Source organism: Periplaneta americana, chromosome 6 (genome assembly GCF_040183065.1).
Source record: "Periplaneta americana isolate PAMFEO1 chromosome 6, P.americana_PAMFEO1_priV1, whole genome shotgun sequence".
Lineage (NCBI taxonomy): Eukaryota > Metazoa > Arthropoda > Insecta > Blattodea > Blattidae > Periplaneta > Periplaneta americana.
The window spans coordinates 186,812,789-186,829,325 of NC_091122.1; the positions used below are offsets into that span (position 1 = coordinate 186,812,789).

Genomic DNA, 16,537 nt, shown 5'->3' on the forward strand with positions numbered 1-16,537 from the left:
TTAATTTTTGCAAATATTTAAAAACAATAATTAACAGTGCAATTTAGGTGAAATTGCAGTGGTAAGTTTCCAATTTATAATTATTACTATGTTAAACGTCTCTAAAAATAATATGTTAAAAGCCTAAAGCAGTAAAATCAATATGTCACTTAAGCGGTAAAAAGAGGGAAATTGTTATGTGTGTTAGGTTGGGAATACTGAATGTGGAATTTTAGACTTTCCGCGGATTGGTTTTGTGCGGAAACCAAGCAAATACGCACGATCTCGCACAAATATATATAATAAAAGAATTTAGTATTACAGACCTATAAAGAACATTGGAAAATTAATGACAACATTGCTAGTATTCAGCTGTCCTAGTGGTAACTAATGTAAGAGAAGAGAGGTGCCTATTACCTGCAGGTATAACGGATCTCATTCGTACTATATATGCAGTGATTATAACATTAAGGATTATCGGCAACGTCCTAATACCAAACAAATGTACTGTATACAAGAGCAGGTTTATGTTTATGTTTTTAGGTAAAGTTTTTTAAATAAACTTAGCTTATATAGATTTGTTTTCCATTTGCACATAAGCCTTATTATTACAGTGATTATGTCAAATTGTAAGATGAAATTTAATAAATAATCATTAGTTGCTGAGAAAAAAAATGTCGAATTTTTCTAATTTTTTTAGTGCTCAAACTTGTGTAGCCTAACCCCCATTCTGCACCAGTGATAAACAATAATATTTATATACCTAGTATAATGTTACAGCAATAATTGCAGTTCAACTTGTTCATGAAAGACAGTTTCATGCAAAATTTTACTCCGGTATCTTAAAAACTTACCGAGTTATCACAAAAACGGTTTTGAAAAATAACAAATTACGGGAAATGAGCGTTAAATATACCTTATGTGTGGAGAGCTAAATAATAGCACGCTCGCACGTTTATGGTCATATCTATTAAAATATTGTATATATCGTAAAAATTCCTTCATTCACATAAACATAAGTATCCAACCTTTATACTAAATATAAATTGAAAAATGACGTTTTTCTTACCCTCAAACCTGTATATCCCTCCCTTAATCACTCATTCCGTTCTAACTGGAATGATCGTAGATACTGCATATTAAGGCTGGTTCACAATGAACCGGGAACGGAAAAGACAACGAGATCGAGAACGGAAATATTGTTAAAATAAATGTATTTAAATGTGACTGCTCACATTTAATAGGCCTATATTTATTTTAACAATATTTCCGTTATCGTTCTCGTTTTGGGTCCCGGTTTATTGTGAATCAGTCTTTACAGTCACTTTTTCAAACAACATTTACGACCAGCAATGCGTCGGAAACGTCGAAATTATAGAAAAAAAATGTTCAAATGCAGATGAAACAGGAGAACGTAGAGAAAACCGACACAATACCAACTTTGGCCTCGCCGGGACTCGAACTCAGGCTTTAGTGTAGGATGTGTGTGAAACTTTTCTGCGTGACTAAGCAGCCACACAGACTGCGTGGAAGTCAACGCGACTTAGGCTAAGCTGTGGCACGGGGACGTTGCTAGCGCCGGAGGAGGCCCGGTGTCTCCAGCTGTTAACGTCCTCACCGCCTTGTGTAACTTGCTTTAAATATCCTACAATGAGCCGACACGCAGCGATGTTTCTTCATTTTAATTCTGTTTCACATCTTGGCTGTATGTTACGTTCTAATAGAATTCCTAAAACCACGCTGTCAGCGGACAGTGCCAAGACTGCAAGATGATTTCCAAACAACTGAATTTGGGTTCAATGGAGCTCGAGTCGCTTGAGTGAGTTTTGATACAGTGGCGGTGCTTCAGTAAGAGCATGTGAACACCTTGTTTCCATTAATGAACGACTAGTTTTATTATTTAATACCGTATTGACGTGGAGGGGATGTATAATATCAGAATCATCATCATCATCATCATCATCATCATCATCATCATCATCATCATCATCATCATCACGGGTTAGGTCGTCCGGCCTGTTCCGTCCCAATAGTAATTGATCTCTAAAACTGGTCATTCCATCGTCGTCTCGGTCTTCCTACATCCCGTCGTCCCATGGGTCTATAGTTGTGCAGTTTTCTTGGAACTCTGTCTGATGACATTCTCTCTACATGTTCGTGCCATCTATTTATATAGGTATGAGTTACATCAATTATATTTGAAATGCCTAATTCCTGTCTAATGTATTTGTTTTGTTTATGATCTAGCAGTGTATATCCTGCCAATGGTCTCAACAATTTCATTTCTGCTGCCTCCATTCTTCTTTCTTGCTGTTTAGTTAGGGTCCAAATCTCAGAGCCATATAACAATGTTGGTATGACCATTGTTTTGTAAAACTTCAGAACTGTATCTATCCTTACCTTCTTAACGAAGGTTCTTTTAACTGTTCCTACTAGTTTTTAAAATTTTAATATTTTTTTGTCAAAATCATTTATATTGTCATATGATAATGTGCAGCCTAAATATTCAAAATGGTTCACTTGTTCTACTGGTTCATCATTAAGGATTATTTTCAATCTTATTGGTGTTTTTCCTTTGAATCCCATAACTTTTGTCTTTTTTAAAGAAATATTTAAGTTAAATTCTTTAGCAAATGCCGGGTAATATTTTGGCGAATCCTCGGACCTCATCTCATCTCACTACATCTCGCCAAAATGTAAAAAAATGTAAAAAAATTGTACAAAATTGTAAAAATTGTAGAAAATTACTAAATTGTAAAACTATAAAAATTTGTAAAAATTGTAATTGTAATATTGTAAAATGTTGACATGTTCCACATCTTAAAGCTTCATTGCTCATGTAAGATCTATGGAATAAAATAAATGAATGAATGAATGAATGAATAGCTATTATGTTCAGGTTATATACCGCCCTCTGTAAGTTATCTTCTGAATTTGAAAATATTACCTGATCATCTGCAAAGAGTAAGGTGTTCAAATATTCCTTATTTATATTAAATTGTGATTTTAAATTTATCTGCCACTGTCTTGTGACTTCGTCTATATAAAAGTTAAATAAAGTAGGCGATAATGGGCACTCTTGTCTTACCCCTCTTGTTATTTATCTAATTTCATTAGTGATCCCTTTGTTTAATTTTATTTTAATTGTATTTTTACATAAACTTTGTATGGTTATTATTAAATGTTTTGGGATTCCTCTCCTTATTAATATTTCCCAGAATCGAGTATTTTAAACTTCCCGCATCTTGCATGAACGTCTTATGTAAACTTGGCAACATCCGTTCACGTACAAGCCGTGCTCTTTTCAAGAAGGTTACAGGAATTTCACGCATGCGCGGGAGAAAATTGTCTTTCGCTGACCGCTTATGACTCGTCAAGAGCACAAAGCGTTAAGTGAACATGGTGAGTATCTATCCTACAGATGTCAGGTGCATCGATGCCTATCGTTCACGTGCTATATCTCGAGGAGGAAATTTAATAGCCTGTAGATGTCAGCATCTGACTGTAGGAACGTTTACTTACGTGTACAGTGCTGCTACGAGAGTGTAGTCTGTGAATTACTGTACTTCAGTGTCGGCATAATAGCATAGTTTGGCTTTCAAACACGTGCTGGCTGACAGTGGTGGTGGTATGAATTTAAGTATCTGTATGGTGGTGTATAATATTTAAGAATAATATTTACTGGCATGTATTTATAGTAATCTGTGCGAGTGGGATTACAGTACTGGTATAGGCTATAGTGTATCAGTGTGTTGTGAATCAAAATATATTGCTGAGCACACGCTTTTGTAAATATCAGCACTGTTGTAGGCTATGTATTAATTTTTAACAAACGTAAACAATGAACTCTGTTCAAGTAATTTTGAACGGTACCTAAAGAACTGCGTAAATTGGCTTACGGGAAAAAATTGGAAATAAAAAGACTGGGTTTCATTATTATTATTATTATTATTATTATTATTATTATTATTATTATTACTACTACATGTTGTTTTGAATTTATATACTGTTTTTTCGGTAGTGAAACATTGGAATCATGACATTTCATATTAAGCTAAACGTACGATTTCAAACTCTCTTCGATTAGGAACACAAAATTGTGAACACACACAATATTTTATCACGAGCCGCCACTGGTTTCGAACTGATTCATACTTACAGTATACAGTATTGAATATCGTTTATGAGGTCGTGGAGTAGCATGTTTCACAAAATTGTAACAGTTCCTCGCTATGTTTTATTTTTAAATATGTACAGTGATAGCAATTTAGTCTTCATTCAACACCATTCTATTAAGAATTCAAGCTGCATGCCATCTCTTTCCAGTGCAGCTCTTCGTCCAGTCGAGATGTGGCCTACCGGTACTTCAACGTTTTAACTTTCTTTCAATCCTGATACATCTACACGGTAGCCTATTCAGTTTATAAATCGTGAATGACATTTCGGTGTTTCTGTTACATTTTGGTAAAATATAGAACAACGAAAAAAACAAATACGTTAGACAACAATTTAAAATATTGTCAGTGTTTCAGAAATAAATATCTGAACAAATTCAAATCTTGTTCCCAGTTTTATTTTGAATAAAACTCAAAAGGAGAAAGCAATGTAGCCAGACCAAAGAAGAGATGCAATAGAATTGTGCTGTACTGAAGGCATTGTGTTATTTTCTTCTGCTCATTGGAAGTGAACTACAATTTATCCACAATCAGGAATCGTCTCACTAAATAGGCCTGTCAGGATTGTGCGACTCACGGGACAAGCTGAAAATGTCCCGACCTAACTTCATGCCCTAGCAGTACACACTATACAGGGTGAAAGGGAATCTATTACATTAATTCAAAGACATAATAAATGAAGTCAATGCGAACAAGTTTTGTTCAAATAAGTTTTTTGATACGTCCAATGGTTTTGAGAGTAGGGACGTTGCAACGCTGTAACGCTCCTTAGATCATTGCTCCGCAGCGTGGGGGAGTAATCGTCCACTGCGCGTGAGGAGAATGTGAACAAAAACGTCTCGAGGAGCGTTACAGCGTTGCAACGCGTTACATTTCGTACTCTCAAAATTATTGCACGTATAAAAACTTATTTGACAAAGTCGTTCGCATTAACTGATCTATTACCTCTGTGAATTAGGTTCCTGTCCACCCTGTATTACCTTATCATTCATATTAGAAGTCTACTTTATTTTTTCAGGCAGATTAGTCTAATGGTTTGAAAGTGGACGTAAGGGTGATAGATAGTCTGTGTTTTCAGATGTGAATTTTGTAGCGAATTTTTGTGCTCGATGGCTGGCCTGTGATCCGCACAGTTCGATTCCCGAAAAGAAATGCTGTGATCTTCCTTCTGTACAAAATTTATAGTGCATATTGTCGCAAGATCTGTGTGAACTTGCAAAACTTAGCCTGTGCTTTGACGTTTCGGCCTAATTTACCATTTTAAATGCATTTTAAAATTATAGTCGTCAATGACGTCATTAACTAATTCATTTAATTGTTCTAATACAACAGCCTATTTCTTTAGGCCTGCTTGTATTGGAAGTCAAGGTCTCAAATCTCGTGCCCCTTCACACTTGCTTAAGATTTTGGCAATTAAGCCTTTGCACACCTCGGACTAGTGCAGCAAGTTTGGGGGCAGTCTGTAGTGGCGTGAGGGAGTGCACGCATCTCTGTTTGAACAAGCAGCAACGTCGGGACGCCACGCCTCGCCAGGGGGCGTGTCCCGGCGCCAATTATTACCTCTCTGACTGCCGGCATGCCCACACTGCCTAATCGCACACCATTCATATTATTGTGAAGATTTTCGTATCACGGCATTCTGACGGGCTGGCAAGGAACACTGTAGAACATTCAACGCCGTAGGTGCGAGCACAAATAAAACTTACATTGAATGACAAAGTAATGCAACCGACAAATTAACACTATTATACTGCTTCTAACACTGCTAGAGAGTGATAGGCATTGTTGGCAGTCTACAATCTCTGGTGATTCAGACAATATTAATGAGTATACATATTCATTCCAAGGTGGTTCTAGTTGTCTGCTGGCTGCACGGTTGTCATCCACATTGCGTACACAGTCAAGTGTTGTATTGTATTGTATTTATTGATATGTAGTACAATACATAAACATAGCGAACGCCCGTCTGAACAAGCTCGTGTTCGGGGAGGGGGTAGTTCCCATAAGTAACGATTTTGTACCGGAAGACAATAAAATAAAAAAATCAATACAATTCCAAAACGTATAGGCTACAATAATTCTATGGTGCGCGGCAAAAAAGAGCATAATAAATAGGCCTAATAAATTGTAAGTTTTCAGTAGAGCAAAATCAAAGTATAAATGAAGGCCAACAACATTGTGATGGGCTGGAAATCTGACGCTCTACTTCATTATGGATATATGCTTTTACACCATCTGAAGAGATACATTTTTTGTAAATAATTGATTAAATGGCGATCATATTCGTGTTAATTATGTAAGCATGTGTGGCTTACAGCTGTTTCGGTGCTACTTGACACCTGTCTGTATATTTCATATTGTTCTAGTGAGTTGAGTTTTTGGTTTTTGGGTTGTATGTGTAGGATTTCCATGTCTGTATTTATGTTATTGTATGTGTGGTAGGCTCTGAGGATGGTGTCAAGTAGCACCGAAACAGCTGTAAGCCACACATGCTTACATAATTAACACGAGTAAGATCGTCATTTAATCAATTATTTATATTGAAGTGTTAAAAGTAGTGTACGAAAGATTCAACATGGACATTTCTTGTATTCATATGACAGTAGGTATAACTCAAAACCATCAATTTTTCACTTATGCCCTTATGCACCGTACAATTACAAGGCAGGAATTATTAAGATAAAATTCAGATAATCATATCCAGAACAGATTATAAATTTCAATGAATAATGAGCGTCAATATTGTTCATTTGTATTTATTTACATAGGCCTACTACGTACTGGACGAAAAACACGAAAAAAATAAATAAATAAAACTGGAGAAATGACCTTCAGGGTATAATAAAAGTATTCTTCATAAGAAAACATAGGCGTAGGCTGTATTGGAGACAGAGCGCAAGGTTTAGCTGGTAGAATTGCTGTTAAGGTAAACGTCAGCAGCCACAATCAACATCTCTTTTTTCCAGATGTCCTGAAAACCCGGCATATCTTCGCTGAGCTGGGACTCCTGGCAGTAGCCACCTTGAATGCATTGAGAGTGAACATGCCGGTTGCTATAGTAACCACCGTGCTATATCATTTGCTTGCATTCAAGTAGCTGTTACAGCTGTAATAGACAAATAGCACGAGACACCCGCATGTGTACCAACTTCAGACAACTTACTTTATTGTGGTGGCAAGAAATTAATCATGTAAGAAAAAAATTCTGCAATATTCTTCAAGAATTTATAACCCAGCCGATCAACGTCCGAAAAGTAGAGCAACGCAGCTGATGGAGAGGCCTGCACAGGAACGACCTGCATAACTCATGCACTCCTGGTGCCTGAGCTGGCTACATTGAGGGAGGCGTATCTTTCTCAGACAACGGCGAGAAATTATAAAAGTGATATTAATTCCTCTACGTAATAATGATATCAAGGATAGACCTGGAAATATTTTTTAAAACATGCTTTTTGCAAATTATTTATACAGCGTGTTTTTAAGAGTAGGCTGTAACACATAGGAATTTCACATTGCCATAAGAAACCTATGTAAGCTACACAAAAACAATGAAGATGTAACTTAATGTGCGGGCAATGTGTAGAAATTAGCAGACTCTGACAATTTGTAAAACAAGGGAACATAATTTTTTTCTCGTTGTTGGTAACTCTATAGCATCTATTAGATGCTTTATGGTTGTGCTAACAGATGGAGTTACTTGTCAACAATGTGACGCTGAAACGTGTGTTCAGGTTACTGCCCAGCGACAGTCCTGATGTATTTTTTTTTTATTTGTGATGATTGGTTAATTAATATTAACCCGGCACACTCACATTCATACAAAAAACATCATTTAAGGTTGCTAAGTCAAAGCCAGATGTTCTCTTGTTTTACAAATTGTCAAAGCCAGGTAATTTATAAACATGGCCTAATGTTTGTCATTTCTCCATTGTTTTATACATAGGCTAGGTTTCTTATGACAATATTAAATCCCTACCGGTATATCCTATAACCCAGAAAACGTGGTATATGAATGGTCTCAGAGCAGTACTTAAAGTTGGAACGCTTTCCAGCTCTTTTGGGTAAAATTTATTTTATTCTCTATGAAAAGTGCCTGCATTGTGCATTCTATATTGTTGTTATCTTTTAGTCCACTGTCCGAAGACAGGTCTGAACCTCACAAGTGATACCAACAAGGCACCATTCATGAGGCAAGTCCACACCTGTGGAGTACCGGTCAGCGCGTCTGGCCGCGAAACCAGGTGGCCCGGTTTCGATTCCCGGTTGGGGCAAGTTACCTGGCTGAGGTTTTTTCCGTGGTTTTCTCTCAACCCAATATGAGCAAATGCTGGGTAACTTTCGGTGCTGGACCCCGGACTCATTTCACCAGCATTATCACCATCTCGTTCAGACGCTAAATAACCTAAGCTGTTGATAAAGCGTCGTAAAATAACCTACTTCATGAGGCAACTAAGCCAGGAGATAATGAGGTAAGATGGCCAGTTCCTTGATTAACTAGCGGACTTACTCGTGTTAATTATGTAAGTCTGTGCGGCTTACAGCTGTTTCGGTGCTTCATCACACCATCCTCAGAGCCTACTAGATCTCGACGTCATCTCGATTTCTCTGCCTGTTGTGTGGGTGCGTTTGATTGTTGAAAAGTGTTGAAAAGTGGTGTCAAATAGTGTGTGTGTACTGAAATTGATCTGTGTGTTGAGAATTTGATCGGGGTGTGTTTTAGTGTGTCTGTATATTTCGTATTGTTCTAGTGTGTTGAGTTTTTGGTTCTTGGGTTGTATGTGTAGGATTTCCATGTCCGCATTTATGTTATTGTATGTATGGTTAGCATTGGTTATGTGTTCGGCATATGTAGATGTATTGTGTCCTCTGGTTATTGCTTTAATGTGTTCTTTGTAGCGAGTTTGGAATGATCTGCCTGTCTGTCCAATGTAGAACTTGTCGTAACTATTACATGTGAGTTTGTATACACCTGTGTGGTTGTATTTATTTGTTTGTGTTTTTTGTGTGTTGAGATGTCTTTGTAGTGTGGTTTCTGTTCTGTATGCTATGTTGTATTTCTGTTTTCTGAATGAGGATGCGACCTTGTGTGTATTTTCATATGTCCGTGTGATGTATTTCATGTGTTCTTGTGTTTGTGTTGTGTTTTGCGTGTTTTTGTGTTTGTTAAGTTTTTGTTTTGTCTTTCTTATGATGTTGTCTATTATGTTTGGATTGTAACCGTTTTCTTGTGCTATGTATTTGATTTTGTTCACTTCTTCATTGTAGTGTTGTTGGCTCATGGGTATGTTGAGTAATCTGTGTACCATTGTCCTGAATGCAGCATGTTTGTGTTGTATTCAAAATGGATTATTATTATTATTATTATTATTATTATTATTATTATTATTATTATTATTACTATTATTGCAACTTGTATCAGGAGCACTCAACCAATTTTTCCGATCATTAGGTCAACGTCAGAGCTGCATGTGATGTGACTAGTGTTAAAGTTCGACTCCACAAATTGCCTGCCCTATATGAAGATCATAAACTATCAGCTATTGATGCAACATGATTAGCTACTTATGAGAAATGAAGCAACAGTGTTATACTCGCAGGGGAGGAGCATCTGGAGCACCCAGTCAACTGGGCAGTCCTCCGAACGCATCTAAGAGGAGATGAAAGGAGGTTCGCCTGCGCCCTCACATAAACCTGTTGTAGATATCTCCATGTATCCCCCAAGCTACTCTCTGGGGTACCAGACCCTCGCATCAGACATAGATGTGGTTCGTCAACTAAAGAAGCTACACACCATGAGTCACGGGCAGGCATAGAGTAAGTAACACGGCTACTTGTATCATATCAAACCAACCTGCAAATGGGAACCGTCGAAACTCTATTTTTCAGTACAAACAAACATTTTTAAGAAATCAAGTTCATGTACACTGGATTCAGGACTGTTAACCTCGGTAATTATCTAATTACAGACTGATTAATGTATGAATATTTGCAAATATAATTAGAAATTAGAGTAAAGGCATCGTTTTTATTAAACTTGCCTCCTACATACACAAATCGTGAAACAATATAGGCTAAACCTTAGAAATCTTATCACTCAGGCCTAAATTTCTTTATTATGAACCTAACTTAACCTAACCTGTCGTTGTTCCATATTCTAACTACGAAGCGATTTTGAATACCATGGAATGTAAATAGGCTACAGTACGATTACATCATATTTGATCAAGTACTTTAGCAATTATGTGAATAGTGAAGTTTGCTCAGAATCACTTTAACTGGATTAGTTCTTCCATGCGATTTCAGCCCATAATGCAGACATTGAAAAATATTCTCTACAATAAAGAGCCAGTGGACAAAGGAAGGAATAGTCTCTCAGTTGACTGCATTAGGAATATCATATTCGTGAAATGTAACTTTCTGAAATGCAATGATTTACTTAAATAAATGCAAAACAATTTGATTGTAATTATAAAGTCTGAGATATACGTCTCGGGTTCGATATCGATTTTATTTTACTGCCGTAGCTCAATTACTGATACATTATTTTCATTGAATATTTGCAATTTTAGGCCTACATGTGGACAATGTCAGAAGTTTGAAAAAAGTATTTTATACCATGTGATAAAGGCTATATTTTTTCCTTAATCTTAGTGTCCTCGTTTATCCCAATTTTTGCTTGGAATGTCATGAGTCTCAGACATTTCATCTATTAACCCTATTAATTAGAGTCGATAGAATTAATGACGGCGAGATGAGGCCGAGGATTGATCATGTGGTTACCTGACATTTGCCTTACAGTTAGGGAAAACTTCGGAAATATCCCAAGCAGGAAATTAGCTCCTCTGCTCATTATTTAGCCTATGTCCCCCCTCCGAGATTTCATGGACTTACTATAGGCATACATCCAATTAGTTACATACTCCTGCATGTTTAGAAACATAATTCGATTACTATTTAATACGAGAAAAATTCGTACCGGCACCGGGAATCGAACCCAGGGCCTCTCAGCTCTGCGCGCTGAGCGCTCTTTCCAACTGAGCTATGCCGGACACGATCCACGGCGCCGGCCGAACCCCTCTCGTAATGCTATTTACGGCCTTAGTACCTGCATTTGAGACGATACAAGTCATATATGCAGGAGCGCATATTTAAATGACTTTGTTGCTGAGAGGTCCCGGGTTCGATTTCCGGTGCCGGTACGAATTTTTCTCGTATTAAATAGTAATAATACATATTGGCTACTTCATAGTAGCCGTGTAATATTCAATGATGTGGGCGAGACCTCATACAAAATGAATATGTCATGTATAATTCGATTAGTCCACACCTGTGGAGTAACGGTCAGCGCGTCTGGCCGCGAAACCAGGTGGCCCGAGTTCGAATCCCGGTCGGGGCAAGTTACCTGGTTGAGGTTTTTTCCAGGGTTTTTCCTCAACCCAATACGAGCACATGCTGGGTAACTTTCGGTGTTGGACCCCGGACTCATTTCACCGGCATTATCACCATTTCATTCAGACGCTAAATAACCTAGATGTTGATACAGCGTCGTAAAATAACCCAATATAATAAAAATAATTCGATTTAACAAATTTCAAAACACTTTTTTTTTAGCTTCAAGTGACATTTAGCATTGCTCGAACACTTTAATTTTCGGGGAAAGCTCACAGAACTTGTGCCCTATGAAACAAGTCTACTAGGAGAGTCACGGGTTAGATTCCCTGTACTTAATGACGATACTGAAACGAACTCCCGACATGAGAGCAGGTCGATCTTCACAGCCCGTGTTTATTATGTGCTTCTAATTCAATACTTTCTCTCTTCCTGTTCATTGCAACTTATACAACGAAATTAGTTTATTAAGATTCTCCCCGTGTTTTCACGTACAAGCTGAAGGCCAAAGGCACGCGAGCTGTGATCACAACTGGTTGTCTACACTGTTCACAGTGTTGCCTAAGGTTCTTCAGTTTCCTGAAGTTACCCATCAAGTTTAATTACTGTACTTAATCGACATGCTTTTAAATAAAAGTTGAATATCGTACTACAAAGCAAGTTTTTTAACGCTCTCGTAACGTATTAAGAGTTTTGGAAAATATGGTAGTGGGTCGTAGAAGCCCTATAATTGTGTAGAACGTTTAATTGGTTCGTGGTTGGTTGTGTGGAGTTGTATGTTTGTAAGTTATGATTTGCATTAAGTATATTAAATATCATTATGTAACTTATGATGTAGGTATTATTGATTTGTATCCTTTATGCTATGTTGCGGGTTGCATTGGTCCGCTGTCTCTAAGGAGCAATGATATTTTGCGAGTTGCATCGGCACGCTCCCGCTAAGAGGCAGATGCACGTAGAGTATTACAGAATTGGTAAAGGAAAGCAAATCTGGCTTTCAGATATGGTTCCTTGTAAAGCTGACTTGAATAATTTCAAAAGAAAAATTATTACGGGGCCGGGTATCGAACCAGGGACCTTTGGTTGAGCGCGCCAACGCTCTACCGACTCAGCTACCCAGGAACTGTAACAGACACCAGCTGACAAGTGGGCTGACAAGACGCCAGAACGCAACATTGAGTGCACACGAACTGATCTCATTCTTAACGATAACAAATAAAAATCACTCTTGCGCTTATCAAGTTTGAATCTAACAGGAGAGAAGTGAAACATAACGAGTTCCAGAGAAACGACTTCGGGACCTCGCGGCAGAATCAGCCACTTCTCACTGTAGCAGACTTCTTCTTTCATTCGTCATGTAATGTGGAATTCTCCTTTACAGGAAATGGCAAAGTATAACCCCAACCTCTTTCATCTTGGAGGGAGCGGGTCCGAAGGGAAATCATAAAATGACACAGAAATTCTTAGAAGTGAAATGTAGATGCTCAGTAACTCGCAGAACATCCGTCCTGGAAGTAAGATCACATTTCATGTTTCGCTTTTTATTACATTGCATTTGAAACGTTTAATTTCAAATCTGATTTTAATTGCAGTGTGAGAGATAGCTGTAGTTTTCAATTTCCCATAGCGCTTATATTTTCGGAAAGATCCAATATGGAAGTGCCTTGTTTTCACACTGCATTATGGACCAATGCCTGCATTTAAAAACGCTAGGATGATCGTCAGTAATTAATATTCCTACCATCCAAATACAAGCTGTACTAAACCGGGGATATTGTGAGGTAACGACATAATTATAATACAGGAACCTGTAGGAAAAGCGGAGGACCCAGCGGCGGATTTTCAGGGGAGGCAAGGGAGGCCGTGCCTCCCCTAATATTTTACCAGAATACAATATGACGGTATTAATTCCAACTGAATTAAGATCACAGACAAGTTAAAGGAAATGATGAACATTTTTTTCTTTTATATTAATTTTATTATTCACTACGACTAAGATGTAAGTTCCGCAAAGTCGATCACATCCAGTTGGTGATGCCCGCTCGCTATACTATAGAATATAGATAGTAGGTACAAATAATTCATACCGAAAAGTGACAGATAGCGCAACTTGAATTGAGTAACGTGTTGTTAGTTATCTCTCCCTGCGTAAAAATTTTCTTCTATGTTGGTAGATTGTTTCTTGTTTGCGGGTGTTCCTGTCATTTTTTTCTTTTGCGTTACTAGATTTATGTATACAGTAATAGTAATAGTAATGAGCAAGCTATCAATTCTGTTGCTATCTCGTTACTCTCGAAATACTGCTTTTCTTATTCGTTTTATGTAGCAAAGAGTAACCATTCTTACATTTAATATGACCTAAAAAGACCTAATTCGTAGGTTAGGACTTAAAATGTCCTGAAGAGAGGCAATCTTTACCAAGACATTGCAATATATTAACAGTATGTTGTTTATTTTTATTTTTTCCTCCCGTAAAATAATATAAATTCCTAAACATACGATGTAAAATTCTAAAGAAATCCTAAAACATAGATTGAAAAATTGAATTTTAGTTTCTTAAAACCCATAGGCCTTATAATTTTATATTATCATCAATTACGTCTTGGCCTCCTCAATTTTCAAACCCACCGACCGCCACTGACCCACTAATGAGGTGGGTACGTGACACATGATGCAATGTGAAACAAAAGAGAAAACTGAAAGCATCAATACATAAACTGCAGACCTCAAAATAGTCTGTAGGCTATAGCTAGGATCTTCTTACTTTTATCCTAAGGATAAAATCTAATCATTTCCCCTATTACAGCAAGGGCTGAAGAAGACAAGGATGAGATACTGAAGTATCGCTGTCTTTGTCTGCAGCATTTCGTCCCATGGAGTTTGTCTGCGAACTTGAATTTACAATCTACGATTTATTTTTTTCGCTGTATGAAGCTAACACTACTAAACATTGAACAAAGGTGACTTCGTGCATAGTTTTTGGCTACAACAATTTGCAAGATAAAAGAATTAAACGACAATTCCACATCCAAATATAACTTTTTGATGAGTTCAATCTGATGCTAACATCTACTTTAGACCTCACATTATTTATGATTGTTGTTTACTTAGAGTAACTGCCCGAAGAAAGTGATATCAACAAGGAACCGCTTATGAGGCAACCAGACCAGGAGGTAATGGGGTAGGGTGGCCAGTTCATTTCCCTCTCCCTTGCATACATCGCCGATTAGCTACATATCACACTACTCAGTTGTAATATCGAATTTAATATATCGGAGCATTGTTTTGACATTATGTGTAAAATGAATCACTAATAGCGTAGCAAAATATTTTTGTTTGGTTAGTCAACTGTACGACGACAGATCCGAATCCCACGAGTGATACCAATAAGGCACCACTCATGAGTCAACTAGGTTAGAAGATAATGGGGTAGGGTGGCCCTCTCCATTTCATACATCGCTGACTAGTAGCATATTACACTAATCCGACTTCAGATACATACAAACAATAAATTATTATTGTTCTTCCTCCGACACATATCGTCAAGTGAGATGTAGGCCTTCTCCCTGATAATTAGGCCTACATGTATCAGCCAGAATCTTAATCTGAGGTAAAATTAATAATATGAGTAAGTTATCCTTACAGTATGACCAGTTCGCCTATACATTTTAAAGTGGTATTCGGTTTCAGTTCCTATTAATCATTTCATGTGGGGAAACAAAATAAATGTAGGTTCTCTGGAATCATTCGTTTTGTCAAACGAATGAATTTCAAGTTGCCAGTCGAGGTACATTTTAATATTAGACTAATCAATCAATCAATCAATCAATCAATCAATCGAACGATCATACATAAATAAATAAGTGAATGAATGAATGAATGAATGAATAAATAAACATTATTAATTTTAATATTACTATTAGTTATTTTTTTACCTGACATAATTAGGAACATTAAATCCAGACGTTTGAGATGGGCAAGGCATGTAAATTTTCTCATCAGAAGTAATTGCTAAATTACTATAATTTGGTTTAAGAGACCATTACTTGCTTTCACTCATCTGATGAGCACGTATCGGCGAATCCAGAAATGCATAATAGAGTGTTAGTTGGGACGCCGGAAAGAAAAAGACCTTTAGGGAGGCCGAGACGTAGATGGGAAGATAATATTAAAATGGATTTGAGGGAGGTGGGGTATGATGGTAGAGTAATCTTGCTCAGGATAGGGACCTATGGCGGGCTTATGTGAGGGCGGCAATGAATCTGCGGGTTCCTTAAAAGCAAGTAAGTAAGTAAGTAAGTATTAGTTAATTTTATTATTTATATTATTATTGTTATTATCATTATTATTGTTCCAATGTAGTTATAGGTAGCAATGCGAGCTGGTAACAGTTTGCAACTTGGAAAAGGCGGCCATATTGCTTTTTCAGAAACTAATCTTATGCGGAATTCACTAGGTTATCCTACCAGCCATAAAAAAAAAAAAGATTGAGAAAGACGAAACAAGAGGTGGTGGCAATAATTTGGAAGTAAGTATGAAGAAGGTCCACGTGCCGAAGAAAATAAAATCAGAATAATAAATAAACGATGTAAGACTAAGAACACAAGGCGTCTTGCTTCGTGCACGTCCATTCGGCAGGGTTTTCGTTTACTCCGATGTGTCGGCATCTCTCTTTTACTTTCTGACGGGCATGGAAAGGGATGCCCCTAACCTGGGAAAAATATTCGAGCTCTGCTAATTTAAGCAAGCAGTATATTAGCAAAGCACGATTGTTAATTTTATTCTCAACACCAGACACATTCCTCCTGCCTTGATATCACCCGATTGGCGCATGCTATCTGAGTATGGTATAAGGAAACAGCCTATCAGCATCAGCACTTCATTCCTTAACAAATTCATTTTCTGTGAAAATAAAAAAGCATGGACGGCTTCCGTATCCCCTTTTCAATAAATATGCTTCCTGTAACACTTATGTACATATTTCCCCATTAACT

At 37.3% G+C, this 16,537-nt stretch overlaps 1 protein-coding gene across 10 annotated transcripts in view; it reads right to left on the minus strand.

Annotated features, from left to right (window-relative positions):
- bi (T-box transcription factor bifid) overlaps window positions 1-16,537 on the minus strand; it is a 389,284-nt gene that overhangs the window by 212,762 nt on the left and 159,985 nt on the right. The window lies entirely within an intron of this gene.